Here is a 19,758-nt window from a genome sequence, read left to right on the forward strand (position 1 = left end):
ATGTTGATCCCAGAATCATTAGGGCTGTGATTTTACCTGCCAAGGAAACCATGCCTCAATCCTGTAAGAATATTTGTATAAGTCAAACACTAAATAGAGATGACTAGATAGGCAGAATGAAGGATAAAGATGAGGAGAGGCAACCAGATTGGATGAAAACAAATCCTTCTACTCACTCCCATTTTCTCCCTTATCCTGTGTGTGTGTGTGTGTGTGTGTGTGTGTGTGTGTGTATGTATATATTTAGTTTTTGTGGTATGGGGATAATTAGCTCTAATTTCTACTTCTTGAGACTTGCATGTAAGCTGCTTAAGCAGTTTTGGAGATGAGGATCTAAGGCTAAAATCCAGTAGAAGTAGGTGCTTGGAATCACAGAATCTCACTAGTTAAAAGGGACTTAGAGGATGTCTAGCTTAACCTATACCATAACAAAAATAACACTAAAACATACCCAAGTCTGTGCTACAGCTACTTAAACTGGCTGTTAAATTTTCATTGTGATCATTTACACCTTGGAAATGGCAAATACTAAGAATTGGGATTTGATTAATTATTTTGTTAATTGTTTCAATTTAAGAAAACAATAGAGTAAATTTTAATAAAGCAAATTAAACTTGAAAATGTGTATTATATACTTTTTTTCTGGACAGCTGATTGTTAAACATTTACCAGCATACCCCTAAACATACCCAACAGTTGAAGAGTCAGCCCTTTGCTTGAAGAATCTTGAGACTGCCTATTTCATTCTTGGATAGCTCTGATTTTTAGGAAGGTTTTTACTGACAGTAAATCTAAAATTGTCTCTTTGCATTTTCTAGCCCCTGCTCCCAGCTCTCTGGAGTCAAGCTAAACAGGGCTAATCTTTTTTCCACATGATAGCCTTTCAGATCTTTGAATACAACCATCATGGCCCCACGGTCAACTCTTTGGCTACTTTTATTAATTATAGAAATTCTGCAAGAGAAAGAGGATACCAGAGAGTTTTTTTTTTCATTTCTGCTTTTAAAACTTACTCTTGTCATGTAAGAAAAAATATTTAGTTATTCAAAGGATTTATAAGTTTATAAAAATGAACACTTGAAGGTCTACAAACTGCTTTACAAATATCTCCATTTTATACTCTCAACAACACTGGGAGGTAGGTGCTGTTGTTATTCCTATTTTACAGATGCAGAAAATGGGACAAAGGTAATGACTTACCTGGGATCACACAGCTAATAAATATCTGAGGCTGGATATGAATTCCTGATTTTAAGAGGAATATGATATACTGTACCACTTTACCTGCCTCTAATTTCTGTAAGTTTTCCTTTTGAAGATTTCCAGAATCTTTATTGAGGCTAAGAGACTATTTTTATTTGAGTTTTTTATAAGGCATTTCTTTATTTTGCCAAAGCAAACTGATTTTTTTTTTTTTTTTTGCTGGCAGAGTAATATTTCCTAAATGGTTAATAGTTTCTTTGTCCTAGCTGCTTGGTGTTACATTGTATTGAATGTTCGAACTGAGGCTAGGAAGATCTGAGAACAAATTCTGTCTTAGACATTTATTAGCTGAATGATCCTGGACAAATTACTTACATCTGCCTTGGGTTTCTCGTTTGTAAAATAGGAATAATAATGGCATCTACCTTCCAGGGTAGTTATGAGAAGGAAATGCAATATACATAAAGTCCTAAAGGACTAAGGAATGTTACCAGTTATTAGGATGCCAACATTTTGGTCATAGTATATGAAAAAATTTTGTGGCCTGGGAAAGGAAAAAAAAGAAAACAGCACCCATTTTCCAAAAGAGAATTGATTGAGCTTTTAGAGTTGGAAAGGAGATAAAAGTTTATAAAGATGAACATTGCGTATTTTAATAACAGCTTGCTTTTCAAAGTGAAATCTAGACCATTATTAGACAGATTGATTCTAAATTTCCTTGTAACTCCAGAATTCTGCTAGTCCGATGAGTCTAATTTGGGCTACTTAGAACATACTGAGATAACTAAGACCATATAGAACCTAATTTTATTTTTCATAGAAGATTCAAAAAAGTACTTTAGATTACTACAGTGCCTCAGGCTTATCCTTATGAGCCTCCATTAACCACTAGGCAAGTCCTTGAAGGAAAATGTCATCATCTTTGTTTTCTGGTTGTTTCAATTCTAGTAAAAGAGAAATTGCTGAAATATAGGCTACTGAGGTATTAGAGAGGTCCATCTTTTAACAAAAAGGACCCTGAGGTTAAGAGAAGTGAATGAATTGTCCATAATTCCACAATGAGTTAGTGACAGAGTTGGAACTAGAACATAGAGCTAATAATTCCCACTTCAGTGGACTTTCCACTAAGTTAAGACTGTAAATGGAAAAGGCCTTTGTATAAATGATTTCCAAAAATATCAACTAACTAAACACAAAAAGGCCATTGGCATAATATTTTTCATCACAGAGACTGCAGTGCTGAGGCACTCAAAGGGCACTTAATAAATGCTTGCTGTGTGTTGACTGACTGATTATAAGGGATTGGAGCTGTTCTTTAGCCCTTTAAAAACTTGAAACATCTCTAATGAGAAAAACACTGTGTGCATCTCTATACTATGCTGCTTCCATTCCAAATATCCTTCTTATCTCTTTCCCACAGGAAATTTGGAACCACCCTGTTCTCTGATAAGTGAATTTTATTTACCTTTCCTGGAGCCAGGCCTTCATACCATTTTTCAACCATCACTAGATCATGCTACAGTCCTTACTAGCTTTATGTAATGTCTTCCTCTATTAAAATAATAACTCCTTTCTCTTTTTTTCCAGCTGTTTCCAGGGGGTGAGGATCTTACCTACCTGAAACATTGGTATCTTACACTTGAAAGAGGTACCCTCTCTCTCATCCTTTAAGCCATGTGGCCTTGAGGTTCAGGCTTGGGGTTTTGGTCCTTTTTGTTTGTTCTTTTCAATTCTACTTGCTTGCAGGCAGCAGAAGCCCTGGATCTGGGAGTTTAGTAGTTTCAGCCCTGGCAACTCTAGAGACAGGATTCCAGACTATATGTGGCTGCCAGCCCAAGAGGGAAACCCTGAGAAGCCAGGGTGCCAAGACATAAACTTGGGGGGGGTGGGGTGAGATCAGACATTGAACTGGTTACTTGGCAAGATTGTGCTATTTGAGGACTGAATTAAGCTGTAAATCTAATGCCCCTCTCCTTGGCAGAGACTGGGGTGGTGAGGAATGATTATGTCCCCCAAGTGTTGAGGAGAACTCTTTGAGGTAAATATAGAAGAGAGAGACACAGAGACAGAGACAAAGACAGAGAGACTGAGATAGGTTAATACACAGAGACAAGAGACAGAGACAAGGACAGATTGATACAGAGATACAGATATACAGAGACAGACAAAAACAGAGATTCAGACACACACACACACACACACAGAGACAGAGAGAGAGAGAGAGACAGAGTGGGGGGCGAGGAAGAATAAGAACAAGAGGAGGATGAGGAGGAAGAGGAGGAGGAGAAGGAAGAAGAGGAAGGAAGGAAGGAAAAAAAGAATGAGGAAAGGAAAAAAAGTTCCTCAAGAGCAGGGACTATTTTCCTTATTTATATTTATTTTGCTTTATATATCTTTAATAAATGTTCTTTCTCATTCACTCGTTCCTGTCTCTCTCTCTCTTTCTCTCTGTCTCTGTCTGTCTTTGTGTCTATCTCTGTCTCTGTCTTTCCCTCCCTCTCTCCTTCCCTTCCTCTCATTCTCTCTTCTCTGTTTAAATTTATCCATCTATTGATTCAGCTATAATTTCAAACCTATAATTTCAGGGTTTAAAATGTAAGTTATCTGAATTTAAAAGTAACATTTTAAAAAAAATTGAAAATATAGTTTACTAAATTCATACTCATCCTCCATTTCATCATAAAACTTCATAGACTCAAAAGATGGGAATTTAGAAAACATCTGGTCTAAAGAATCCATTTTATATGAGGAAATGAATGTCCTGAGACCTTAACTAACTTCCCCAAGATTATACATAGATTCTTCAAAACTAATGGGCTCTTTTTCCCCAATCAAGAACCTCAGACTTCTTAATGCCTATTAATACAATTATTCAGCTTGTAATGTTCGGAAAGCATGGTAAATTTGAAAGAACAGGTTGGTGTCATAAAGTACAGAGCTAGTTAGTTAATAGAAAATTGTTGCTGGGCTGATTGATAATACCTCAGGCTATGAATGTTCACTATGTAACCCATCATCACTAGCAGGTGTGGGATGACTTTTGTAGGCTGGTCTTTTTTGATCTATCTGCAAAGCTGTTGTAAATACCCAATCATCCGAGTCTGGATCGTGGTTTTAGCAGCATGAATCATCCCAAAGGCTGTGGGAGTCACAGAATCGAAAGAAGAGCCAAGAAATAGCAAACACAGTGCTTAATATTTATCCCCCTAAGGATGGGAATTAAGCTCATGAAGGCAAGTAAAATCCCAATCACCCTAGAAAATGTCATCCTTGCACCAAAACAAAAAGTCATGGGGAACGGAAAAATTTCCTGGGGTGATCAAGGCAGTTCCTGGAAAATGTGCACTTGCCTCCCATGCTGTAACTTCCAGCCTAGGCATTTTCTACCTTCAAATTCTATTCACCCTGCTGCACCATAGAGAACTGCAAAAATCCTGGTCAGTGTTAAATGGGGGCTATTAAAAAGCTTTTAAAAGACATAAGTCCTAATAACAGCTCAAATTCAGCACAGCCAAAAGGGCAGATTGTCTTTAAAGGAAAGGACTTGACTACCCCTGAGTTCTGAATTTATCAGTTCAATAAGCACATGCTAAATGCCTACTATGTGTAAAGTTATATGAATTGAAGATAAAAAGATAAAAAAACCCAGAAAAATAGTTCTTCATATATGTGTGTATACATGTATATATTACATACATATATGTATGTATGTGTAGATAGATATATACAGATATGTATGTATAATGTCATTTGGGAGGGAGAAAGCCTTAACACTATGGAGATTTTGAATATAATATTAATATCAGTCATGCAGAGCTTCCCGGTTGCTAAGATCATAGATCTATATGAATATTGAATATCAGGCAGAGATGATCCCTGTCTTTCCATGGTACCTTTTAGAAAGAGTTCTGAGAGTACTTCTATTTCAAAACATTTTCTAGTTGACTTTTAATCACACAGTTTTTACTTAAAAAGAAATGTGTGACATGTGCCATTATTAAATGCTCTTTTGCCTATCCTAAATCTGACTCTTTGTCCTGTAAGGGACTAAAAATCAGGATTACAATAGTCAAGCTTCTGAGCCCTTTCCCAAATTCCCTCAGCAAGTGGTTCCTAATACATCCATTTCCCATTAAGCAGGTGCGATTTTCTATCCCCAAAGTATGAGAACCATTTTAGGAAACACTCTTGCAATCCTCCAGGGAATTTTCCAGGGGGAAATTGCTAAGCTTCCATTCTCAAATGTTAGGTATCTGGAAGGAGTTGAAATAACAGCTTATGCAAAATGTCACAGCTCTCATTCCATGTACTTATATCAAGAGGGTTAAGGCTGACACCCTGCTTAGGATGGCTTCACCAAAGACCAACCAGTTGAAAAGTTGGGTAGTTAGTTTAAAAATAAAAAACTCAGGCTGTCTATTCACACAGAATAAGGTAGGGAAAAGAGGTGCAAAGCTATGACAATAAGTTCAAAGAGAATACTGTTAATAAATGGTAGTTAATAAACTGAATTCAATGGAATTGACTCTAGACAATTCAGAAGAAACCCTTCCATCTTACTTAGACTTATCAATAACTGAAACAAATTGTTTTGGAGGGACATAGAGGAAGAGGAAGAATTAAGATTTGGATTATATTGAACATTATTTGAATTTTTCTGTTATCTGCAACTATGCAGTCCTAACCTCAGATTCTACTGAAACAAATAAATCATAGTCCCAACTTCCATTAATTTCACTATTGTTGTCTCTGGATGAGTTGTATGTAAAATTCCAGTGAGCACTGAGGGCCGCTAACCTGTTTAATCAGATGAATGTGTGTTATGTAAAACTGGGCTATCAACTGAGCTCCTTAGTGCTCATTTCTCGTTTTATTGGAATGAAAAGAAGAGGCCTTTCTCATGTTGTCTGTCCAGATTTCACCTATCATGATGAATTGTTTGTGTAGGTACCAGCATCCTTTGAACAGTTATAGATATTTTTGAGTGTATTACATACAACTACAGGATTGATTTTCATATTTTAAGTCAGTAGTATTCAAACTTTTGTTCTCAGGATCTTTATATTTTTTAAATTATTGAGGATCTGTCCAAAGAGTTTTTATGTAGATTATATTTACAAATATTTAACATATTAGAAATAAAAACTAATTTTCAATTTGTAGATTCTCTAAAAGGGTTTCAGAGACTCCTTGCCACTTACTTCCCCCAAGGACTCTCCAGACCACACTTTGAAAACGACTGTCTTAAGTTAAAACATTAGCACCGTTCTTCTTAATGCCCATCCAACTGAATAGGAGTATTTCGTTCCAAATAGCCACAGGTATGCAAGGCTGAGTTTCAGAAAAGAGCGGACTTTAAAAAAAAATAATCTTGTATTCACACAAGTTTATTTCCAAGTAGATGTGAGGGAGCAAGTTATTATAAACTCTGAGGATCAAAATGGATGTTGGCAATGGTGAAAATGACAGGGTAGTGCAGGGAGAAGAGCTATATGAACTCTTTTGGCTTTGTCAACATGTAATTCAATTAGCTGTATACAAATGTTTAAATCATAGCAGTTTCCAGAATAAATCATACCATTCTCACCAACTTATATATGCAAGGAAATGATCAAGCAAAGGCTGAATGTTGGGGATATCAGTAGACAGTATTCCTAGATAGATATAAGTTGGACAATATAACCACTAGGGGCCTATTGAGATTTGAAATTCTATGAAGTGCCTCTGGTATTATCTGATGTCTTTTGAACTAATACTTTTGACACTAACATGATACACCTATATTTCATTGCTATAAAAAAAATGGGCTGGATGATCTCTCATATGCTTTCTAAACTCTAATGTTCTTATTTTTGACTCAAGAAAAAACAACAAATATCTTTGTAGCTGGTCCATAACAAGAGAAACTTTTTCACTGATCCATAGGATAAACTGATTAACTTCTCCTGTATTCTTATTTCATGCCTCTGAAATTCATACTCCTTCATTATTTTATTTTCTCTCTAAATGAAGAAAAGAGTAGCAACAGTTCAGAACAATCTGGAATCCTTGAAATTCAGAAGAATAAAATTCTCTCATTCAAATCAATCTAAATCCCTCACTAAAAATCAAGCAAACCCTTTTCAATGATAGGATTTTTAACTGTGTTTTTAAATGACAAAATTAATGGTCCAATCTGAACTGCAGTATAACATTTCAATTAATATATATTTTTACAAATATTAAGAGTTTAACTTATAGTTTATTATATTTATAAAAATGGTGAATTCATAATATATTGTCTTTGTAGATGAGGCTTGAATGTCCTGATACTATTTGTAAGTTCCTGCATGATTGACCCTCGTCTGGAGCTAATATTAAAACCAAATGAGTGATGTGAATACACGCACACACACATATAATTTTGTTATTGCTCAGTTATGTCCAACTTTTCATGACCACAGGGTTAAGTGACTTGTTCAGGGTCACACTGATGCCAAATTTGAACTCACAAAGATAAGTTTTGTTGACTTGGGTCCTGGTTCTCTAGCCATTACACTTAGCTGTGTACGTGTAGGCATATATACATTTATGTAATGATGCACACATGTATTTTATATATGCATATATGTATTATATGCATGAATACATACAAACATAGTCTCAGTGAAAATTACTCTAAATACTAATGTGTCTCATTCATCAGTACAGTTCAGTATCATTAATCTATTTCTCACAACACAGAATATCATTAAAAATCCAGCTAACAAGTCAGGCACAGTGAAATCTAACATTTCACAAAGCATACACAAATAGATGAGAAGCATTTTCTCTTCATATTATGAGTCATTTAAATTTTATGCGAACCTTGAAACATAAAATGCATTTAGGTATGATGCTATTAGATTAAGTGGGATTGCTAAAAGACTCTGAGGTCAGGTGAACACTAAAATCACAACTTTAAAGAATTCCCAAGACCAGTTTTTTTTTTCCCTCATAACTTGAAAAAAATCATTTACTTGTGGCACTTACAGAACTGCTAAGAAATACCAAGGTTCAAAGGGAAAGGAACAACAGTATGGGGGGGAAAAGGAACCTAAACCATTGACTGTACCCAGGTGCAATGAAAGTTATCAGGAAATGGACTTTTATAAGCTATCATCAATTCTGCCTCTACCTTCCAAAAGCTATAGTTGTGATGGTGTCAAGTACAATGTATTCTTGAATGGATAGATCTTCACATTAATACATCTGAGTAAAAACTTTTACATTTAGATTTGGATAAGAACTATCCATTTCTTATATAAGGAATCAGTTCTCTTTTTTGATCCAAATAGCTTTACCAATCCCTTTGGCAAAAAAGTCTCGATGTTACTTTTTAAAAAAGAAATTGGAATTTATTACCCCAATCTTTTTTTTTTGAAGGGGGTAGGGAGATAGTGAAATATTAAGATTCTTCACTTCCATGATAAAAAAGAAAGGAAATGCTTGGGCACCCATCATCAGTTATACACAGCACCATTTCCTTGGCACAATTGTGACTTTTTAACAGGAAGCTGTTGACAATCCTCAGTACAGGGCACACACATGCACACACACACACACACACACACACACTCCAGTTTACAGACCAGCTAAGGAACTGATAAAGGCCCTCCCTCCTATTGTCCAAACCTAATGTGCACTGAAAGGGACCTTATTTTAAAAGGAAGCACGCACACACAAACTTTTGTTTGTGTTTGGTGTTCCTTTCGCTCTGTTCCCATTGTTGCTAATTATGAACCCTGCAAACGAAAATAGAAACCGAGTTTCAAAGTGTCCTCCGCCGGAGCTGGCGAAGGAGGGTAGCGGTCGGTAAAGTAACAAACCAGAGACGCTGCGGTTCTGGCTGAGTCGGAGTTTGAAATCCCGAACAATGTCAGAGAAAACGACTGCTGGAATGCAGGAGAGGGCGATCTGGCCCAAGTTGGACCAGCTGCTCCCCGAGGGGCAGTGTGGTCCTTGAGCAAATGCAGGAGCAGGAAGGATGATTTGGCTGAGACCATCCTACCCCACGGAACTGAGCCTCTGAGGCTGCACATATTATTGGCCACTGGAAATTGTCTCACGGTTAAAAAAAAAAATGATACTCCTTCAATTGCTCATCAAGACAAACTCCTTCAATTGCTCATCAAGACAAACTTGCAGCAGCCGGGGGTGGGGGGTGTGTGGGGTGAAACATCACCACAGTAAGCTTTAAAAAATATGTCTAGAATGTAAAGTAAAGTGGTTACCTCACACGGAAGAAATGCAGGACTTTAATAGTCCATGCTCCGGCAACCTCTGGAAGGCAGCGGCGGCTGTGGCGGCGGCGACGGTTGCAGCGGCGGCGGCAGCAGCAGCAGAGACAGCAGCAGCGGCAGCAAATGGAGATAAGTCCAGCATCCAACAGATTCTCACAAGTCTTTGGCTCGGTGGACTAAACCACAGACTCAGCCTCCAGCTGACGTCAAAGTCGCTGTCACATGGCCAGATGAAAGCCAAGAGAGCATTGGTTGTCGTAGCAACCACGGAGCTGCTCTGAAATTATTTCAATAGGTCATCTGTCACACTGTGTGTGTGTGTGTGTGTGTGTGTGTGTGTAAGAGAGTGTGCGCTCACGCTCGTTTGCACAGCTATCGCTGGCAGCTAGTTCCTGATAACCTGAACGAATAGAAGTCGTAACTCGTGGATTTCTTGTAACTTTTCCTTGAGCAGACTGCAACATGTGTCCCTTTCTAAAACAGAACAAGAAACTCTAAACTTTCAAAGCAGAACTCACTCTGAATCTCTGTCTCTCTGCCTCTGTCTTTCGGTCACAGTCTCTGTCTTATCTTTCTCTCTGTCTGTCTTTTTCTCTCCCTCTGTCTCTTTCTCTGTGTGTGTGTCTCTGTCTCTTTCTCTCCTCTCTCTGTCTCCGTCTCTCTCTGTCTCCGTCTCTCTCTGTCTCTCTTTCTGTGTGTGTGTGTCTCTCTCTCCTCTCTGTCTCTCTGCCTTTCTGCCTCTGTCTCTCTCTGTCTCTGTTTGTGTGTGTGTGTCTGTCTCTCTCTCTGTCTTCCTCTGTCTCTCTCTGTCTCTGTCTCTCTCTGTCTCTGCCTTTCTCTCTCTCTCTGCCTTTCTCTCTCTCTCGTTCTCGCTCTTTCTGTCTCTGGCTCTTTCTGTCTCTGGCTCTCTCTCTCTTTTCTATTTCTCTGCCTCTTTCTCTCTCTGTCTCTCTCTCTCTCTGAATCACGAAGACTCTGGGACTCTTCCCTCAGTCACTTAGTATCTTGTGTGATGCTGGGCAAGTCACATTTTCTTTTTGATCCTGGACTTCTTCATCCATAATGCCACGCAATTGAATGAGATGTCATATAAAGGCTCTAGTCATGGCTTTAAATTTGTTGTAATAATAACAGGTATCATTTATGAAGCTTTTTGAGGGTTTGTAAAGTGCGTTAGAAAATTTATCTCACTTTCCCATTCATTGTTTTATGAAAGAAGAAACCAAGGAAAGAGTGCCCAAAGAGACAGTGAAATTGACCCAAATTGATGTGCAAGTAAAATATCGATAATATTAAGAAGAAAATATTAATTTAATATTAAGAAGAAAAGAATACAAAATTCCTTCTCTTGGAACTCAAGGGATAAGAAGGAAGAATGTTTTGTCTCTAGATGGTGCAGTGGATGGGACACTGGACCTGAAGTTAGGAAGGTCTGAATTCATATCCAGCCAGATACATTTACTGGCTATGTCACCCTTGGCAAGTCACATAACTGTTGTCTGCCTCAGTTTCTTCCTCTGTAAAATGAGGACAATAATAGTACCTACCTCCCAAAGTTGATATGAGGAACATATGATATAACATCCATAAAGCATTTTGCAAAACTTAAAGTACTATATGAAATGCTAGTTATTGTTACCCAGACAAGAATGATTTCTTCCAATTCCAAAGCTATGATCTTATTAATTTTTTTTGAATATGCTACATGGAATGATGAAAAAAATGCAGGTGGCTTTGAGTTTCCAACTAGGAGAAGGAAGTCTGATGATAATGTATTCCTATCTTATAAAATGTTTGCAGAGGAATGAAGTAGCCACCACTGCTGTCACATACATACACATTGCAAAATTGTTCTATACACTGAATTTTTTTAGACAGTCTTGTCATGAGATCATCTTTCAAGAATTGTCAGATATAGGGGCAGCTAGGTGGCGCAGTAGATAGAGCACCAGCCCTGAAGTCAGGAGCACCTGAGTTCAAATCTGTTCTCAGACACTTAACACTTCCTAGCTGTGTGACCCTGGACAAATTGCCTCAGGGAAAAAATGGTCAGATCAGATTATCTAAAAAGAATTAAAAGAATAATGCAGTATTTGCATTAATTTTACTCACACCTATCTTTCTCATTTGGTTTTACAGTTTATCAGTATTTGAGAGTAAGATGGGAGGAAGGAAAGGGAAAGAGACTTTTGTGTATGTATTTAAAAAATGAAAGTTAACCCATGATGAGGACCTTCAGTTTAACCCCACTTATTAAACACCAACTATGTGTACAGAGGATTGATTTGGCTAGGTACTGGATAAAATATATATCATATATATGCATTTAAATTGCTAGGATAGCTATGTATTTCTAGGATATGTTACATTAAGAAATGTTAAGCAGGAAAGAAAATTACATGTTATTTTTCATCAAGGATCATAGCACCAAATTTATCTTACACATAAAATTTGTAACTGAAAGTTGTTTCATAATGTGTGTGTGTGTGTGTGTGTGTGTATGTGTGTAACCTGACAAAATACAAATCTCTTTTCTTTAATTCTCTGCTTTTTTCCCTCCCTTCTCTCTCTTCTTCCCTTTCCTCCAAACTTGACATGTTTGTCAAGTTTTTCTGAGCAGGTCACAGAATTTAGAAGTAGAAAGAATCTTGTTATTGTTCAATTATGTCTGGCTTTTCATGATCCCATGGACCATACTCTCCATGGAATTTTCTTGGAAATTTTATGGGAGTGGTTTGCTATTTCCTCCTCCAGTGGATTAAGGTACATAGAGATCAAGTGACTCATCCAGAGTTGCACAGCCAATAAATGTCTGGGTCTAGATTTGAACTCAAGTCTTTCTAACTCCTATCCACTAAGTCACCTACCTGCCCAAGAGGGACCCTACAGATTCATAAATGCAATTTAATGATGGAAGGGACCTTACATATCATCTAAATTCAACCCCCAGATATCCCAAATGAAGAAACTGAGATCCATAAATGATTTCTTCAAGATCAACCAAGGTCACAAGAGACAAAACCAGGAGAACTGAAATCCATGTTGTTAGACTGCAGATCCATTTTTCCTTCCATTGTACCCCACTGTCCCTTGACCTTCTTAGAAATCATCTCATCCAACTACCCACATTTTAGTGAGTTTTAAAGGAGAACACATGGTGTATAAGTATATATGACAGATCAACAAGTTTGGGAGAAAGAAAACTTGTTAAAACCCCAAGGATCTTTTCATTCTGGGGTGGGGCAAGGAGAATCAAAATGCCCAGTTCTGGTTTTCTTTAAAACAAAATTGTTTGGGACATGATGCACAAAGGCAGCTGGGGAAACTAAGTAATGCTACTGCAAGTGACCCAACTTCTGCTGAGTCAGAAACTGTCACTTCAGGGAATGGGACTACTAACCAAATTGGGCAGCCACAGAAATCTTTTATGCTAGCATCACTCTGCCCACTTCCTTCCTGTACCCCATTAAGAACAAATGATATACCTTGATTCAAGAAGTTTCCTTCCTCTGTTATAGCTATTTTGGGGTGCAATATCATTTATGCAAGACTTTAGTAAGCAGTCCACTTTTCATTAATTTCCCACCCTCTAGCTGCCAGGTTGGATTTGTCTCAGGTTTTCAAATAAATTATTTAAGGGGGCAGAACAACACAGTGCTTCTCCTTTTGTTCTTTTTTTTTTTTTTTTTTAATACCTGCTGCCAGATGTTTGGAGTCTAAGACAGACAATGGAAAGATTTAGAAAAACTGCTTTAATTCTTGTGTTTCAACCTTGCTGGGGGGGGGGGGGAGGGGAGGGGGATTATTCAGATCTGCCTTCTGTTCAGGTATGAAAATCATGGCAATTTTCCTGAAGGGCTGAGGGTAGATGGGAGGATGGGGAATGAGGGTGCTTTTGGAACACAGACAGAGTTGATACAGATGGCTCCAATATGTCTACATAGCCAATTTGCATATGCTATCTGATCAGCTGAGAGTATCCTACTGTCTGAAACAAGTACATGTTAATAAAAACAAGTGCCCTTCATCCTAAAATTAAAAAAAAGTTCAAAAACAAACAAACCAAAACTGGTTGCCCAAAACAATGTCAAAGTACTATGGCCCTTAGGAGGAAGAAAGGATTAGACGTTAAAAGATCAGCATTGGTGGCTATAAAGAACAATGATAAATAGGGAATCAGAGTGTTCTGTATAAGGAGTAGAATGACCTGAGGTTAAACCAAGAACTCCCAAAATTTAAAAAAAAATTAGAGCTAGAAGGAAGGTTGGAAATGATTTGATCCAAGATATGAACGAACTGAGTCCAGCTTCAAGTAAGATAGCACTTTAATTAGAAATCAAGGATTAGAATCAGTTTTCTCCCAGTTCAAATTTTTTGCCACAATACTATAGTTAGCTAGGAAAACTACAAGGGAAACAAAGGACTATGGCTTTGTTCCCCATTGTCTACCAAGTGAAATTCAAGTTCCTATCCTTAACATTCAAAGATGTGTTCAATCTGACCCTTTGCTTTCTCTCCCTGTAACTTCCCTCAGTCTTCTCACTCTGGGGTGTACCTCTTCCATACTGACTGGGGTGGGAGAAGGCTTCCCTTTTGGGAAAAGACCTAGAATGGTTATGCTTCATTTCTCTTCTGGACTGTTTCGACTTCTCCACCTTGTATTCTTTGCCACCCCAGCTTTTCAGCTCCCTTTTATGTATTGTTTCTGTTCAGTCTTTGTCAATCATGTTTGAATCTTTGTGACCCCCATCTCTGTTTTTCTTAACAAAGGTACTGGAGTGGTTTGCCATTTCCTTCTCCAGCTCATTTTACAGATGAGGAAACTGAGGCAAACAGGATAAGTGATTTGGCTAGGGTCACCCAGCTAATAAGTGGCTGAGGCCCTATTTGAACTCTGGTTTAACTGATTCAGGACCCAGAGCTGCCCCACCTAGCTGCCCTTTTACTACTTGTATGACTTTAGGTAAATAAATAACCTAACGTTGGGCTTCATATTCTCATTTGTAAAGCAAAAGGATTATACTACATAGCCCCAGAATTCCTTCTAGCTTTTAATATATAATCCAGCTTTATTCATACTTCCTTCTATCCCTTAAATAAGTCTTGTGTCTTTCTGTCTGTATTTTTGCCTTTTGTTATTCCCTAGACTAGTTAGTGCTTAGAATAGCATTTTTCCTTTTTCCAACTGTTTTTTTTTTTCTTGTCCTATCATTTAAAATCTAATGCAAATATCATCCCTTCTAGGAAATCTTCTTTCATTCAGTTATGGCTTTTAGTAATAATGAATGCTTGACATTTATAGACATTTTATGCTTTGTGAAGCATTTTACATACTTTATCTTATTTAAGCCTCAAAATAACACTTTGAGGTAGGTGCTGTGATCCCTATTTTACAGAGGAGGATAGTGAGTCAGAAGGCAGGTAAGTGATTTACCAATAATTGCTTGGGCATTTTCAAAGAAGGCCAAAAATGTCATTACTATGTTAAAGTCAAATTAGTGTGTCTGATCAAACTAATATAAGCTCTGAACGCTCTGCCACAGGTTGAATACAAATAGTCCCTATGAACATTTGGGGTGGCTTCTCTTACTTTGCACATCTCATGTTTCCTCTGAGTTAATTCAATTGTGCTTTTGCTTATAGCACCTTCACTGATAAAGGCACTCCATGCTGCAAGGTCCTGTGCAAGTACTTCCCACGTCATACAAGTTCATGATTATATTACTAATATGTGTGAGGGGAAGAATTTTAAACTGAGTCTTGTAAAGGGCTAAAACTCTTAAGTCGATCCACTGAGGTCAGACAAATGAGCACTTAAGGCTAATTACCGATTGGACAATACTCTTATGGATATATGCTTGGAAAATGGCCCTTCCCACTATCCTGTGCTGGCTCAATAATTGGTGTATACAGAGAATTGTAGGAGGGACTAGGGGGTAGAGTAAAGCTAGTCAGGGTCACTTCTGGGCGTGAGATGAAGAAGGAAAGTCACGGAGATTCTGCTTCCATCCGATTCAATCCTACCTCTAAAGACCAAGGACTTTTGGTTATCCTGACTCCGGCTGATTCTAAGGCATCCAGGGTGCTAACCTGGTCATCACGGAGTCTGTTATAAGTACAGTGCTATTGATATTTCTCTTTTCAAATCTGACTTAACATTTTGGTACCATTGGACACACTAGTCCTGGATTTGAAGTCATCAAGAAAACACGGTTCTTAACTATGTGACCTTGCCCAAATCAATTAATCTCCTTGAATTTCAATTTATATAGAAAGAAGGGATTGGACTACAGTACTTTTTCTGATCCTTTCCCACTCTAAACCAGTGATCTCTTACACACTTTTTATGGAAATGTAGGTATTATATTTTTTCCTCCACTAGACAGTAAATTCCCCAAAGGCAGGGATAATGTCCTATCTAGATTTTGTGCTTTACTCAGTGCATAACAGAATATTCTGCACATGTGGGCATGTAGATGGTGCTTAATAATAGCTAGCATTGTTGTACCATTTTAAGACTTTTGAAGGTAGGTGCCCCATTTTACAGGCAGACAGAGATCAGATGACTTATCCAGGATCATATAACTACTAAGTCTATCTTAGGCTGGATTTGAACTCAGGTTTTTCTGATTTAGGGATTTTATCCACTACCAACACCCACATATCTAGCTGCCTAATGTTGTTATATAATCAGCCTAATTAGTGGTAGGGTTAGTAGTTTGTTTGTTTTTCTTACAAAAGATGACTAATGATACTTCAATTGCTTTACCATATTCAGTGAAAATGCACACACTTTAGTGCTCTTCCTTCTAATAAAACTCAAAACATAGAACTTCATATTTGTTACTATCAACTTGGGCATCTTATGATTTTTAACTAAATGCAACATCAACAGAAAATCTTAGCTTAATGTCCAGTTCCCTATTACTGACAGAGAGAAGAGTGAATGGGGAAAGAAATAGAATAGCAAAATTGGACATTTGCTGGAAATTTTTCCAAGGTAAATTCTCTGAAGCTAGCAAAAGCCTTATTTTTGCCATTGTATCCTTAGCACCTACTAGAGTTATTGGCACAAATTAGGCATTTAATATTTGTTAGTTGATTGATTGATTGAGATATTATTCTTATTCACCCACTAATAAGATTTTAGTTATTAAATCTGAAGATTTTGTTTTAAGACTTGACCTGTTCATGAAAAAAATATCAAACAGTATTTCTAGAAATATTTTTAAAAGAGGAAGGTCCTTAAGAGCATGTCATCCATATCAAGGTAGGTTGAAGGATGTGCAAGTTTGCAGAAGAGAAGACTTAGAGGGAAATATGACAACTGTTTTTAAGGAAAGACAACAGGAAGAAGGGAGGCTAGACTTGCTCTGCTTGGTCCCAGGGGAAGGAAGGAAACAAGTATTTATTAAATGTCTGTCTACTATGTGCCAGTAACTGTGCTAAGATCTTTACAAAAAGCATCTCATTTGATCCTCACAATAAGTCTGGGAAGAATGTCCATTTTACAACTAGGCAAACGAACATACGATGTGAAATGATTGCCTAAAGTCATGCAGCTAAAAATTATGTGAGATAAACTTTGACCTCAGGTCATCCTGACTCCAGGTTCAGCAAGCACTCTAAGGTGTACAGTTATTCCTTCCATTTCTCAAGGTAGTAGGAAAAGGTAAAGTTAGGAGCATGGCACCCTCCACCCCATTAGCTACGATGTGGAAAATCCAGGTAAATTTGTTTTCATCCTCCCTCTGTACCAGAAAAAAAAAAAATCTGATTTTTTTTCTTTTTCCTTTATGGAACATTTACAGTACCTTATTATAAAATTTGGGTTTCTAAATTTCTGAGTTTCTAAACTTTTTCTGTGTCATCTGCTGGCCTTCATATGTCATCTGCACCTTCTATAAAACTTCCCCAAATTTCTTATGCTGACTTTCAATATATCAAAAGCATGATGGGAAAAATTGGAGTGTGGAAAGTATATCCATAATAAGTGGAAGCTAAGGTAGATTCAACTAGTTCACCATATCTAGATGGTCCCAGATGACCAAACTATAGACCCTGCTTCACATCCATTCAATCATCTCCTCTTGCCATCTACCTTTCAGCTATCTCACTTCCCCCCTCATCAGGAATAGGAAGCACTTTGGGATCTCATGATGGGCTAAATGTTCTCATTTTCCAGAGGAGAGTGAATACATTTAGTTTTGTGATTCCCACCCTGGGACAAAGTTGTCTTGATTGATAAGCAGCTCTGTATATCTAGCCGGTGTCAGACCAACAAGTAAGTCAGACCATATTTCATATTTAATCTAGTATTCTTCTACCTATCATTAATGTCTTCCTTGTCTGGCATATGCTCCTTCCCTATTCTGGTGACTCCCTGTAAAACTTCTTTCTCTAACCACCAATCACTCTTTAGAATATGTTATTTCCCCATTAGAATGTTGAGCTCCTTGAGGGCACATGCTGTCACTCTTTTGTACTTATTTCCTTGGTCTTTCAGGTCAATAATTGGCATGTAATAAATGCTCAATAAATGTTTCTCCTTCATTCAAGTGGCAATGAGACAGATTTGGGCTTGATGTAATTATTTTTTAAATCTTCCTAACAATTAGAATTATTGAAAAGTGGAATGGGCTGCCTGGACAAGTCACTTAATCCCCACTTGTCATGCAAAAAAAGCTATCAAAGAATTATATAAGAAATAAGGAAGATGGGCTGGTCATACTTTGAGAATCAAAGATGGCAGGTGGCTGGTATCCTCATGATGCTGGAAGCAATTATGGAAGGCTTCTAGTTCATTGGGCCTTCTCTATGGGGATCTGATGGGAGACCATCGACAAGACTTACTGGTTGGGGAAGACATGGATAGATTGGGATCTGCATCATTGGCAAGAATTTCTGAATCTATGAATTCAGAGTAAAACATTTGTGTAGGAGATGGAGGAGGGCAAGTGTTAAAAATTGTCTAGAATCACATGTTTCCATAGTAAAGTGGAAACAACACTCTCTTCTTTGTCTGCCTTTACTCATTCTTACAAGTCCTAACATAAAATGTTGCTTTTAGCACTACTTATAGCATTAAGGTTCCACACAGCCACATTTAGCAGCACAGATCACATAGCACAAATTTTTCTGCATCACATCCTATTGTCAACTATGTGCCAGAATCAGGAATTTCTCTAATCTTTTTTATTTGATCTTAGATACTTCATAGCTGTATAAACCTGAATTAGTCATTTACCAATGTCTACCTCAGTTTCCCCAACTGTAAAATGGAAATAATTATAGCTTCTACCACCCAGAATTGTGAGGATCAAACAAATCACATCTGCAAAACACTTAGCACAGTACCTGGCACACAATAGTTGCTCAATAAATTTTTATTTCCTTCTTCTCTCTCTCCTTGCTTCTTTTCTTCCTGCCTTCTTTCCTTTATTCCCCCTTCTCTTCCTCCTTTCTTTCCTTCCTTTTTTTAGCTCCCTCCTCCTTCTTTTTTCCTTCCTTCCTCTTTCATTCTCTCTTCCTCTCTTTTTCCTTCCTCTTTCTTTCTTTTTCTTCCTCCTCTGCTCCCTTTTTCCTCTTCTTTCTTTCTTTCTCCTGCTTTTTTTCCTCCCTCCCTCCCTTCTTCCTTCTTTCCTCCCTCCCATCTCCCTTCCTTCTTCCCTCCCTTCCTTCTTTCTCTCCTTTCCTCCCTCCCTTCCCCCCTCTCTTCCTCCCTCCCTCCCTTCCTTCCTTCCTTCCTTTTGTCCACATAGGGTAAGGTCTACCCTTACCTAGATGCTCTTAAAAGCTTTTTTTTTTCTTTTGAATCTCTGAACTTTCCCAAGATATGATGGGGTTTACAGAAGAGATTTCTTTCTTAAGTTCTATGCCTTAAACCAAAATCACTCAGATTCTCATTAATTGGCCATCAATAGGTTCCACATCAAGCCCCATTTGGTAGTTGTGTGGGTCCTGGTTGACTCATATTGAATGTAAACAGCAACCATTTTGGCTTTGGCCAGACACCCTGAGGGTCTTTTTCTTCCAGATTTATTTATTTATTTAGATTTTTTTTTTTTTTTTTTTAACTAGTGAAAGAGATTCTTTGCCTCAGTTAATATCTAGCCTTAATCATCTCCCTAATGTCATGGTCCTCTTTAAGAACCAAGGATAAACTACAGTAGCCCTTATAATTAATTCTATTATAATATGTTCTTTCTCCCTACTACTCACTATAGAGACAAACTCCTTGAGGGCAAAGATTGATTGATTCATTTTGTTTTATTTTTCAATCACAGTGCCTTTT

At 37.6% G+C, this 19,758-nt stretch overlaps 1 protein-coding gene across 2 annotated transcripts in view; it reads right to left on the minus strand.

The window, feature by feature from the left end:
• The window catches only part of NCALD (neurocalcin delta), a 382,750-nt gene that overhangs the window by 97,215 nt on the left and 265,777 nt on the right, over positions 1-19,758 (minus strand). The window contains exon 1 of one of the 2 annotated variants that reach the window (XM_023496427.2): positions 9,456-9,676. The exons of the other annotated variant lie outside the window; for it this stretch is intronic. The gene's annotated coding sequence lies outside the window, so the exon portion shown is untranslated. Of the gene's footprint in view, positions 1-9,455; positions 9,677-19,758 lie in introns of those variants that run through there. 2 annotated transcript variants of the gene reach the window in all.

This window comes from Sarcophilus harrisii, chromosome 1, assembly GCF_902635505.1.
Source record: "Sarcophilus harrisii chromosome 1, mSarHar1.11, whole genome shotgun sequence".
NCBI lineage: Eukaryota > Metazoa > Chordata > Mammalia > Dasyuromorphia > Dasyuridae > Sarcophilus > Sarcophilus harrisii.